Below are 12,158 nucleotides of genomic sequence, written 5' to 3' on the forward strand. Positions count from 1 at the left end.
GGAGGCTATTGCAATAATCTAGGATGGTAATAGTGGAGGGGATGAGAAATGGTCATATTCTGAATATATTTTGAAGGTAAAAAAAAAATCAGTTTTGGTGAGGATTGGATGTGGAATAAGAGAGAAAGAGAGGAGACAAAAATGACTCCAAACCTGTTGGCTTGTGCAATTGGACAGTCAGTGGATTAAAGTAAGATGGGTAAGATTCTGGAGGGAGCAAGTCTGGAGGAAGGTCAGGGGTCTATGTTAGACATGTGAAGCTTGAGACATTGGACAAGTCTTAGACCTCTTGTCCATTTGACTTGAAGCAGACAATAGGACATACTAGCCAAGAGTTCAGAGGAGAGGTCCAGGCTTGGAGAGAAATCTGGGCATCATCAGCATATAGCTGATATTAGAATCCCTGAGATGAGGCAAGATCACCAAGGGTATACAGAGAAGAGAAAAGAATAAGGACGGAACCCTGGGACACTTTGACATTAGGGGGCGGGGAGACAAAAAAGAACCAACAAAGGGAACAAACAGCCAATGAGGTGGATGGAAAACCAAGACTGCCATCCTGGAAGCCAGGTGAAGAGAGTAGTCAAACAAGAGGGAATGACTAACTGGTAGCAAAAGCTGTAAGATGAGGACTAAGACCTGCCCATCAGATTTAGCAACATGGAGGATAGGTCTTTGTGCTTTTGGACCCAAACTTAACCTTTCAAGTACGTCATAGTTCCTGCCTTGAGGAGAATTCCATTGTGCAAAAAAAAAAAAGGATCATTTAAGATTGATTGAAATAAATCTAAGGTGAGCAGATAGTAGCATGGGAGTCCATCAGAAGGGGACAGTACTTCTGGCTTTTATGGGGAGAGTTGAGGCCAAATTCATTGATGTCTTCATTTGTTCATTCCACAAATATTTTTGAGTGCCAGGGACTAGAAGGAAGGGGGAAGGGGAAGTTATTGTTATAAAGGTATAAAATTTCAGTTTTGCAGATGAAAGGAATTCTGGAGATGAATGGTGATGGTTGTACAACAGTATGGATGTACTTAATAACACTGAGCTGTACACTTAAAAATGGCTAAGCCTGTTAATTCTGTTATATGTACTTTATCACAGTAAAAAAAAAAAAATCAGAGAGAAAAAAACCTTATCTCCACGCAACCCCTTTCCCCATCCCATGACTTGGTGATTGGGAATATGATGTGTGAAATGGATGGCATTTCCGTAGGAAGAAATTACGTGGAGAGAAGCAGAGGAAGACCTCCAGCCAGAGGGAAAGGACTAGCTATGAGTCCTTTTTGCCTGGTTCGTAGGGCTCATGGGGGGAGACCATACAAGCTGAGCTTGCAGAATCAGGCCGGGCTAGTTGGTGCAGGCCTGGCAGCCTGGCTCTAGAATTGGGCTTGCCTTCTTAGATTCTGGGAGCCTCTGGAGGTTTCTGCCCAAGGGAGTGTCATTCCAAAGGTGTGCATTTAGAAGGTTAATCTCATTAATTCTTCCCGTTAAACCATTGCCTATTAAAAGCAGTGGGATTGAGGCATGCATCTGTATGGTAAAAATTGCAGGCTAGCAGAATGTTAGATACTCAGGCGTGTGTTAATGAATTGAGTAGGTTATTTTTCCACCCATTTTACAAATATTTATTGAGGACTGTCTAAATGCCTGTAGTGTGCTAGGCAGTGGGGGAAAGGGAAGGAATGAATTTACTAAATCTCTTTTCTTGATAAGTCTACAGTGTAAGAAATCCCTTTCCTAAATAAGAAATTATGCTACATTGTGCCAGAGTGTTGCCATAAACATCTCACCAGAGCTCCATGGGAGCTGGGAGGAGGGTGTGCCTGGCCTGCCTAGGACCCTGGGGAGGCTTCCAGGGAAGGACTGTTCAGTGGATTTGAAGGATAAGTAGCTTTTTCTAGGCAGAGAAGCAGAGATGGGCATCCTGGGAGGAAGGTAAATCAAACTTATTGGGAGTTGTCAATTTAAAGAAAATGTATAAATATTCTATTTTAAAGCTAAACTTTTATTTCATTGGCTTATTTTGTAGGTGGTACTGGCTAGAGTGCATACTTTTGGACCCAAGCTTAACTTTTCAAATGTGGAATCCCAGGCCTTCATTGGTAAGTTTGTTTGATGCCTTCTTACAAAATTATGCTATCAAGGATCAGTAGTTGTCATTGGTGCTCTGTGGAAGTTACCAAGCCTGAACCCTAAAGAAGCTTGTAGTCAAGGAGGAACAGATCCACAGAAATGGAGTGTCAGTGTAGGCGTCTGTGGGAGCTGCAGAGAGGGGGCCAGAGAAGGCCATCCAGGGAGGCAGGGGATGGATGCAGATGGCCTCATGGAGAGGTAGAACTTTGGCTTTGTTTGAAGGAAGAAGTCCAGGGAGGAGAGAAATAAGCTTTTTGGGCTTGAAACGGTGGGCATAAGACACAGTGAAAGTGGTCTCAGCTGTAGAGAACTTCATCCAAAGGAGTCATGGGCAAGAACTTTGACAGGATCTGCTGGTGTTTGATTATTCTAGACTAGGGTCATCAAACTTTCCTGTAAAGGATGAAATGGTAAATATTTTTGGCTTCATAGGCCATGTGGTCTCTGTCATAGCTACTCAACTCTGCCATTGTAGCATGAAAGCAGCCATAGATAATACATAAATGGTGGGTGTGGCTGTGTTCCAATAAAGCAGGGGCGGGGAACTTTTTTTCTTCCAATAGCCATTTGGATATTTATAATATCATTCTGGGCCATTTGAAATTGTTAACTTAAAAATTAGTCTGCTAGCCCTGGCCAGTTTGGCTTAGTGGATAGAGCGTTGGCCCTTAGACTGAAGAGTCCCAGGTTCCATTCCGGTCAAGGGCACAATCCCCGGGCATGGTCAGGGAGCGTGTGGGAAGCAACCAGTCAATGTGTCTCTCTCACATTGATGTTTCTCTCTTTCTGCCTCTCCCCCTCCCTTCCAGTCTCTCTCAAAATCATTCAAAAAATAGCTTTGGGTGAGGATTAACAACAAAAAAATTAACCTGCTATATTTGGTCAAACAATTAACTCACCCCAGTGCTTTGGTAGGGCCAGACCAAATGGTTTTGCAGGTCTTATATGGCCCGCAGGCTAAATGTTCCCCACCCTGCAATAAAAGTTTATTTACAGACTAGGTAGTGGGTTAGATTTGGTCTGTGGGCTGTAGTTTGCCCACTCCTTTTCTAATCCCTAAATGCCAGTCTAACGCATTTGGTCTTTTTCCTGTAGGCAGTGGGGAACTATTGACATTATTTTGGGCAAAGAAGTGAAATGGCAGAGTGACATGTTAGGAACATTCATGTGATACCTGGACAAGAGGCATGAGCCCTATTCAAAGGCAGCCAAAGTGATCCAGGCATGAGGTCATGTGAGTAAGAGTGGTTAGAATGAGAGCACAGGACCAATCGAAGAGAGATTGCAAAGGAAGAACCATAGGATTTTCAGGCTTCTTAACGACAGGAGCCAAAGATAAAAATTTAAACTTGGGAGACATCAGGTGTGAAGAAGCGTGGTTGATGTGTCTGGTTTTAGACACATTGAATTCAAGATGACAGTGGTTCATAGACAACTGGAAAAGCAGGGCTGTAGCCTGGACTTAGAGGGTAGGCCTGGAGATGTAGAACAGGAGCCATCGGTTTAAATAAGTTCTCCCATGATGAACAGAGGCCTGAGCCTTGGGGAATGCACCCAACTCTGGGATGGAAAGAAGAAGGTAGAAAAGAACCAGAGCCAGGAAGGTGGGAGTCCCAGGAAGGGAAAAGGACCGGGGAGAAAGGACCTGAAAGAAGGGCACCAAATCTGTGACAAGGTGGTTACAGATGGCCTTGAGATATGTGATGCCGTGAGTGGGGCCGAGGACAGGAAGAAGTGGAAGGAAGCCAAGTTGCACAGTGTTGCACAGAAATAAGGAATAAAGAATCAGAGACATTAGTAAAGTGGACCACTCATAGAGTTTGGGTGGTAAAAAAAAGGCGACACATAAGATTTCAGTATTGGCATGTCTAAGTAACCTGTTCTTTAGCTTTGAGGCAGGTAAAGCATGCTGGGACCAGTTCTCACTTCCTTCTCTGGAGCCAAGCTGTGTTTGGGAGTTTGTGTGTACATTGGGCTTGCATTGTGTTCTTAGGCTCCCTTTGAGGCGTGGTGTGCATAGCTCTGCCACAACTTGCACTGCAGAATCCAGTCCTGTTTGGACTCTTGCCACGAGACAAGATATGATCTGTTGGGGAAATACTTAGATTTGCCTAAGTTTGGAGGACCAATAAATTGGAATAAAACTTCTTACTGCAGAGTCTGCTCAAATATGGTAATTTGAAGTAATTCTTCAAGTCATTCAACTAGATATCAATTTACGCTCTGATTACTTTGAGTGCACCTTCTTTGGTTTGAATTCTAAGTCATTTGTGGTTTGGTTTATGTGAATATAGCAATTAAAAGAGTAATAAAAGCAACAGGCGTAACTGGGTTAGAGTCACCATTTATGGAACACTCACTGTGTACCAGGTACAGTGCTGAGTACTCTCTAGCTGTCACTTTATTTTATCTTTGCAACAGCCTGTGACGTGGGAAGTACTATTTTCATTTCAGCAATAAGGAAATCCAGTCATAGGTTGAATAACCTGCCCAAGGTTATAAGGGATTTGAACCCAGTTCTATCTGACCCCTGGTTTATGCTGCTCCCTGTTTTCTCCCATCTCAGTCAGAATTTCTCCTCCTACTTACATAGAATTACTAGAGACAGATTGAGCTCTTCCGGTTAAATATTCAGAGACTCTAGTGGGTGTTTCCACTTCCTAGGCACCTACTAAAAGGGTGGAAGGAGTGTGGGATCTCTGGAAGAGACGAAGCCCAAACTTCACACTTAACTTTAACTGTTTCATCAGATACTGTTTTCCTTTAGCTGGAGAAGGCGGCAGCCCTGGGCTTGGAAAGGAAGCATGTCAGTAGGATTTCGGTCCTAGCTCTGTGGCAATTATAATCTACTTTCTGTTTCGATACTTGGTATTTCTCTCTGCTCACCTCCAATTTCAAGCTCCAAGGGCAGGGCCCTATTTTGTCTTGTTTGCATCTGTGCCCCCAGCATCTACATGGTATCAGACATGTAGTATGTGCTCACTGAATATTTGTTGCTTCTAATGAGCCAGACAACTTGGGACAAGGTGCTCTTGGTGCTGTGGTTATAGAAATGACACCAGACAAGTGCTCTGTCCTCGTTAGGCAGATGTCCTAGTGGGGCAGTCAGACAGTCTAGAGGTCTGAGATACACAGTAGTGCAAGGGCAGGCAGCATGGTAATGCTCTGAAGTGAAATAAAGTGAGAGAGGCGGGTGGAGGGTAATGGGCTAACAGTTTAGTTAGGGTCATCAGGAAGTCCTCACCAAGACATGAAGTGAGATAATGAGACTGTTGGGGGAAAATGTCATAATAATGCTACTGAGGTTTAATTCTTTTGCTTGGCTGTGGTGGTTAGCACCCAGCTAACTGTTCCCTCAGCAGGGCTCCCTCCAAACCTCATGTCTCTGGCCGTGCTGAGCGCTCCCTTCCCGTCCTGGGTCTGCTCACTCCTTATCTGGCCTGCCCTCTCCTTGTCCTCCAGACCTCAGCCTCTGCAGTCTGCTTTGCCAGTTTTCTTTGTCCTTAGCTTAATAAAGTTTTGCTTGGTCCCTTTCATGCCACCCTAAGTGTTCTCCCCAGGTGAGCTCATCTACTGCTTCCTCTATCTGGGAGTCACCCACATCTACATATTCAGCCCCAAACCCCCTCCCAGCCATCACTCCTAGCTGTGGCCCTGCAGGTATCTCAAACTCATCCCTCCCCTGGTACCAAATGTGTCTCTCTCTGTGTGTCTGTTGCCTGCCTTGGGTGGGACTACACTCCCTCAGTTCTGTCTACTGTAGGAGTCATTCTTGGCTTTGTCCTTTCCCTCAACTGTCATCACCCACCAGTTGCCACATCCTGTGGAGACCATCTTTCTAATTTGTCACCTCACACCTTCTCCCTCTTCACTCCTTCATTTTGGGACTCATTGTAGGGAATTTTTTTAAACAGGCTTTTCATTTGTCTTCCTGTGTCCATCTTTGTCCTCCCTCATGCCACTCTCACACTCCTATCAGCAAGATATTTCTAATTCACAAATCTGACCATGGCTTTCTTCTGCTTATAACTCTCCAAGGGCTTCTCATTGCTTCTAGAAGAAAACCCAAGTCCCGTCAGCGGGCCTACAGTTCTTTCATAATCTGGCCCTGGGCCACCTTCCTCATTTCACTTTTTCTCTAACCCATATTTCTAACCTCAGTCCAACCTTCCAACAGCCTATGCCTCCTGGTGCCTTTGCCATTGCTGAGCCCTCTCCTAGGAGTGACCCACCCCTGCTCCCCATTTTGGTAACTCAGTCAAGTTTCCATTCTCCGGACACCGTCCTTCCCCACCCTGCACTTCTCGGTGACCTGGAGATGACCTTCCTCCTGGTTCCAAAACACCCTGCATTTTTCTCTCCCTGAGCATCTATCAGCATAACTGTTGATTTACTTACTATCTGTTATGTTCAGTAAACTGAGCTCCTTCAGGGTGGGGACCACACACACACACACACACACACAATCTCTGGTTCTCAGTGCCAGCACAGTTCACCTGGCTCAGGAAATGTTTGTAAAGGAGTGAAATGTCTGTTTGTGCAGCCAAACAGCAGATTTATACATGAACAGATGTGTATGAAATTGGAGGCTCATTGGCCCTTGGGTTTGGTGGGGTCCCTTCTTCTCAGTTTTGAGTGCAGCATAGGTTGTTCTGGGCTGGGTTTATCTCTGGTTCTCGGTGCCAGCACAGTTCACCTGGCTCAGGAAATGTTTGTAAAGGAGTGAAATGTCTGTTTGTGCAGCCAAACAGCAGATTTATACATGAACAGATGTGTATGAAATTGGAGGCTCATTGGCCCTTGGGTTTGGTGGGGTCCCTTCTTCTCAGTTTTGAGTGCAGCATAGGTTGTTCTGGGCTGGGTTTGTGGCTGTTTGTTGTGTCTCCCAGCATCCCGAGGCCTAGGGAATTGAACCTCTCTGTATTCTTTATGCTGACAAAAACAAAAACAAAGCAACCACAACTCCTGCTATTGATGGGATAGTAATAGCAATTCAAAATGAAAAATAATCCATCAAGAAATGCTTAGGAATGAGGTCTGCCCAGCTTCAGCCTGGATGAATCCCAAATTTTCTAAATTAGCGAAAATAATTCTTGCTAGCAGCTGACAGCTTTGCTCCCACAGCTCAGCTGAGAATGCTTTTCTGTCTGGGGGCGTGAGGATAGCGAGTGGTCCTCTGTGGAAGTGCCCACGGCCTCTTTATCTTCACTCAGTCCTCAGTGATACTGAGGCATAGGCTCTGGCCCCAGGGATGCCAGTCCATGACTGGGTTCCCCATGGGTGCTGGCACAATGCACCAATGAGACAGGCAATTCATTCTCATGTTTCCATTTGGGGCCTTCAGCTTGATGCTTGTTGCATCTTCTTCACTTCCTAGTTCTGCCACAGACCTGGGAAACAGCTGAGAATGCAGCTTTTATTGGGGTTTCACCATAATCTGGGAGGACTTTCTAGAAGAAGCAGCCGTCTTAAAGCAGAGGTGTTCTGCTGACCAGGGTGCTCCAGCAGGCATTGGGACGGCTGTCCTTGCCCAGAAATACTTATGCATCTTTCCCTTTGAGGGACTTTCCATAAGCTGGTCCCCTCCACATGGAATGTATTTTCCTTCCAATATGCCTCGTTCATGACTATTTGCCCTTCAGTTACCAGCCGATTTGCCTCTTACTGGGAAGCCTTTCCCACCTCCCTGATAAGGCTTTATCCTCACCATTACCATTATCTTTTTATACTGCCTAGTGATTGCTCACCCTGTGGCCAGCACTTTCAGAGTGCTTGGTGGGTAACCACTTAGTATTAGGGCCTCAGCAGGTATTGGCTGAGGTAAGTGTTATCATTATTATCCCAGAGATGGCATTCAAGGGAATTGAGGTCCAGATCAATTGAGGACATGTGAGCAGGACTTTGGCCCCAGTGCCTGAGTGGGTAGGTGTTCTTACCCATTCTTCCATACCCCATGGCCCCTCTGCCACGCATTCCAGTAGCCCATTATCCACTATTCACATTTTACATTGATTTGTGTCGTTCTAGATTAGTGAATCCTTGTTCCCCACTGGGCAGCCCCTGTCTGTCCCATGATAGCAGAAGCCTGACCAAAGAGTTGACTGACAGCCTGCCTGACTGCCCAGACAACCACTTACATCATGGGAGTCTGGGCTATGAACATAAAAGGGGTTTCCCAGGGCCCCCCACATTTTAGCCTGCACCCTCACCTCCGGTTTCCAAATCAGAGCCAGCTGTGCTAAGAAAGCATCTGTGCCTGAACAGGTCTGTTCCTCTGCACACTCACCTTCCTTCTCTCCACTGTGCCAACCGTGCGTCCTCCCTTTGTAAGGAAGTGACCCCTTTCTCCTCCCAGGACAGAGCTAGCCTTCGCTTTGCTCCTCTGGACTGGGACACACTCAGGGGGATGGCTCTGACCACCATGTGTCATCATGACCTCCTCGTCTTTCCTAGTGTGCTCACTGTGATATGGCAGACAGGCTGTACCGTCAGGCTGAGAGGTCTACAGAAGGGGTGAGGGTGGACATAGAGTGGCTGATCCATGATGCAGTTTGTGTGCACGTGGGCCTGTGCTGGTGAGTGAGTGAGTGAGTGTGTGTGTGTTTCTTGCTTATTGTTTTACTTGCATAATTCATCCCTGTATGCATTAGAGACCAGTTCTCCCTCTCTTGGGGGTCTAATGTGGCACCTTGAATAATAGATAGTTTATAGCTGATGGCTAAATAAACCTTTTCTCCTCTCCCAAGCCGAAGGTGCCTCCTCTTTCCCTGCCCCCCACCTTGGTACCTTGGCGACCATTTCACGGGGTTGTTGTGACTGCCAGGACCCTCTTCTGAGATCCCATTCAGGCAGCAGTGATGTGAAAGCCCTGTCTAGACTCCAGCAGGCTGGGCAGGGGACTGGCTACTTTGCTTTGTTGCCAAGAAGCCTGGTCCTCCAGGGGGACCTTGCCGGTCCTCCAGAGCCCTCGCAGCAGTTCTCAACCTGTGGGTTGCGACCCCTGAAAATACATCCTGCATATCAGATATTTACATTACCATTCATAACAGTAGCAAAATTACAGTTATGAAGTAGCAACGAAAATAATTTTATGGTTGGGGGTCACCACAACATGAGGAACTGTATTAAAGGGCCGCGGCATTAGGAATGTTGAGAACCACTGTCTAACAGGCTCTCCAGGTGTTTCTGATGCGGCCAGAGTTTGAGAACAACAGCTTCGTGCCAGCAGTTCTCAGACGCTGGGCTCAGAGCCCCTACCTGGGCTCCAAAGAGCGTTTCTGTAAGTGGGTAATACTTACCTGTATTTACCGCATTGAAAGTTAAAACTAAGAGATTTAAAAAACATTTTATCAGTTTATTTAAAATAACAGTAATGAGTCCATAATTTTATGAAAAACAACTAGATTTTCAAAATTAGGGGAAAAAATAGTAAGAAAAGTGGCATTGTTTGACATGTTCACGAACCTCTTTAATGCCTGGATTCACAGAAGATAGCTGGTCCTCCTACTTTTACTTTCTGTCTGTCTTTACATCACAGGTAGCTTCTGGAAAACTCCACCGTTCACTTGTCAAAGAATGCAAAAGACAGAGGCAAGCAACATCCTAGCATCGTGATAAAAACAGCTTTAACTCGGAACCAGGCTGGCTGGCTGAGCTCCGAGTGACACTGGTTTTGAGCAGGCAAAAAAAAAAAAAAAAAAAATGGCTTCTGACCAAGTGGGGAAAGGGGCATGGGGGAGGAGCGGAGGAGGACCTTAGCCGCCCTGCGCCTTCAGTGCATTTACTGGCTGCAAACTGAGATGGGCTTGGAGGGCAGCTGCCTCCGCGAGGAGCATGCCTTTAAATAAGGGCACTCATCACACCGGTCTCAGTGGGACCTGCTTCAGAATGTCAACTCTGTGCCTGCTAGGGATGTGACTTGAGACACACCACACAAGCTCTCTAAGCCTCAGTTTCCTCACCTGTCAACTGGGGTGGTGATAATAGTAATCACCTTTATGAGGTTCTTGTGAGGGTGAAACGAAAACGTGCTTAGCATTGTACCAGACATGGAGAAAACACTAAATATCTGTTACCGTTACTGTTGTTTTTATTTTATTTATTTATTTTTTACATATATATATTTTTTTATTTCAGAGAGGAAGGGAGAGGGAGAGATAAAACATCAATGATGAGAGAGAATCATTGATTGGCTGCCTCCTGCACGCCCCCTCCTGGGGATAGAGCCTGCAACCCAGGCATGTGTCCTTGACCAGAATCGAACCCGGGACCCTTGAGTCTGCAGGCCGATGCTCTGTCCACTGAGCCAAACCAACTAGGGCTCCATTACTGTTGTTTTTAAAAAGTTGTATTGTGAATGATAATCGTAAGAAGACTTTGGATGAGATAGAGTCTGAATGCAGTTATAGGCTGTGAGGAGTGAGGGTGTAAGAAAAGCACTTTGTGAGTTGCAAATTATGTGCAGTATTTATTATTATTAGCACAAAAAGCTGTTATCATTTTGGCTTTGGAGAAAATGAGCACAGTTTTATGATGTTGAGACTAAGTTTGTTGTTTTGCTTTTTGTTTTGGAGGGAGATTTTTGGAATCTTGCCCAGAGGCTGTGTGATGCACCTTGGTGATCTGGGTACCAAATGCCTGAATAGCACCTGGCACAGAGAAGTGTTTCTATGGGCGCTGTTAGTATTTTAAATGTTTAACGGTAAACATTTAATACATAGTAGTATAGTAAGTTCTTATAGGTTCATTAACAGTAAATTGTAGGACTTCTCTCTGAACCTGAGAAATTCTCGCTCTCAGAACTTTGTGCCTAGTATAGCTGATTAAATGTAAATGAATTATTCAGAATTTGATATTTGATATAGACAACTACCATTGCTGTCTAAATGTTAGAAATATCTTTTTAAGATCAACTGTTCTTGTGTTTATCTCCCGTCTATACTGTGTTTTTGCCTCACCCATCTTTCTAAAATTAAAACTGAACAAAAATTATCTATTATTGAAATGTAGATACTTTTAAGCAGGGGTTGAAAACTCTACTCATTGTCTGCATCTGGCCTGGAGATATATTTTGCCCATCCTCACAATGTTTTAAAACTTCTAAATTAGTGACTAACTTTTAGAAGTTAGTAGGTATTGTCTAGACATCTGGATTGCCAGGTCTTCATGGAAAATCGAAGGTGCGGTGGCACTGGGTCCATCCTCCCTCACAGCCCTGCCGAGGAGCGGCCCCTCCTCAGGGACTTGCTTCTCTAGTTTGCCCTGCCCCACCCAGCTGCTGCCCTTTTACCTGGCCTGAAGGTAATCGAGTGTGTTAAAGGTAGCCAGCACCTCTCAGACACTGTGCGTTCATTTAGAACATATTCACTAGCAACTTTGATCACAGAGAAGAAGGTTATTTCACTCACTAAGTTGTCCTTTTTATGATAACCCAAGGGGCCATTGTGGTGTTTTATGTAGGCCCTTTTGGGTTTAGTAGAGTCAGTCATCTTCTCTCCTCCCTGTGGGAATTTCTCATTAACAGTTCTTAAGAAGTCCTCAGCAAGACTTACAAGTCAACATAAAATGTTGGGTAATGCAGGATATAAATTTTGATGGCCTCTATTTAAGGGAGGTTGAAAACAAGTGCATGCCTTAATTCAGTAATTTATGATGTTGTAAATTTGAACAGTTAAAGACACTTAGCCCTTTTTATTAGCCATCTGGTTGAAATGGTCTTAATTTGGCAGAATCCTTATTGAAATAGGTGAGGAGTCTGAGATTCTCCCTCCTGGATACCATCTCCTTCGTGGCTGTTTTTTTAGGCAGGTCCCTCCCTCCTCTCTTTCCAGCCAGTGAGGACCCCGGCACTGGTGGCCACCAGCAGAGATGGGGAGGAGGTGCTGCATCCCACAGTAGTTACTTTACGCGAGTCCTTGCCAACACTGACAGTTAAAAAACGATTATCCTCTGAGCTTGTACATTTTTTTGCTTTTGTCATCATGAAAGAGTACACACTTGTAACAGATTCAGACAACACTGGT

At 45.1% G+C, this 12,158-nt stretch overlaps 1 protein-coding gene across 9 annotated transcripts in view; it reads left to right on the forward strand.

Moving 5' to 3' along the window:
- The first annotated feature begins 2,032 nt into the window (after window positions 1–2,032).
- The window catches only part of ARNTL (aryl hydrocarbon receptor nuclear translocator-like), a 75,449-nt gene continuing 65,323 nt past the window's right edge, over window positions 2,033–12,158 (forward strand). For all 9 annotated transcript variants that reach the window (XM_014528602.1, XM_014528601.1, XM_014528603.1 and 6 more), the window contains exon 1: window positions 2,033–2,105. The gene's annotated coding sequence lies outside the window, so the exon portion shown is untranslated. The remainder of the gene's footprint in view (window positions 2,106–12,158) is intronic.

This window comes from Myotis brandtii, unplaced genomic scaffold, assembly GCF_000412655.1.
Source record: "Myotis brandtii unplaced genomic scaffold, ASM41265v1 scaffold642, whole genome shotgun sequence".
NCBI lineage: Eukaryota > Metazoa > Chordata > Mammalia > Chiroptera > Vespertilionidae > Myotis > Myotis brandtii.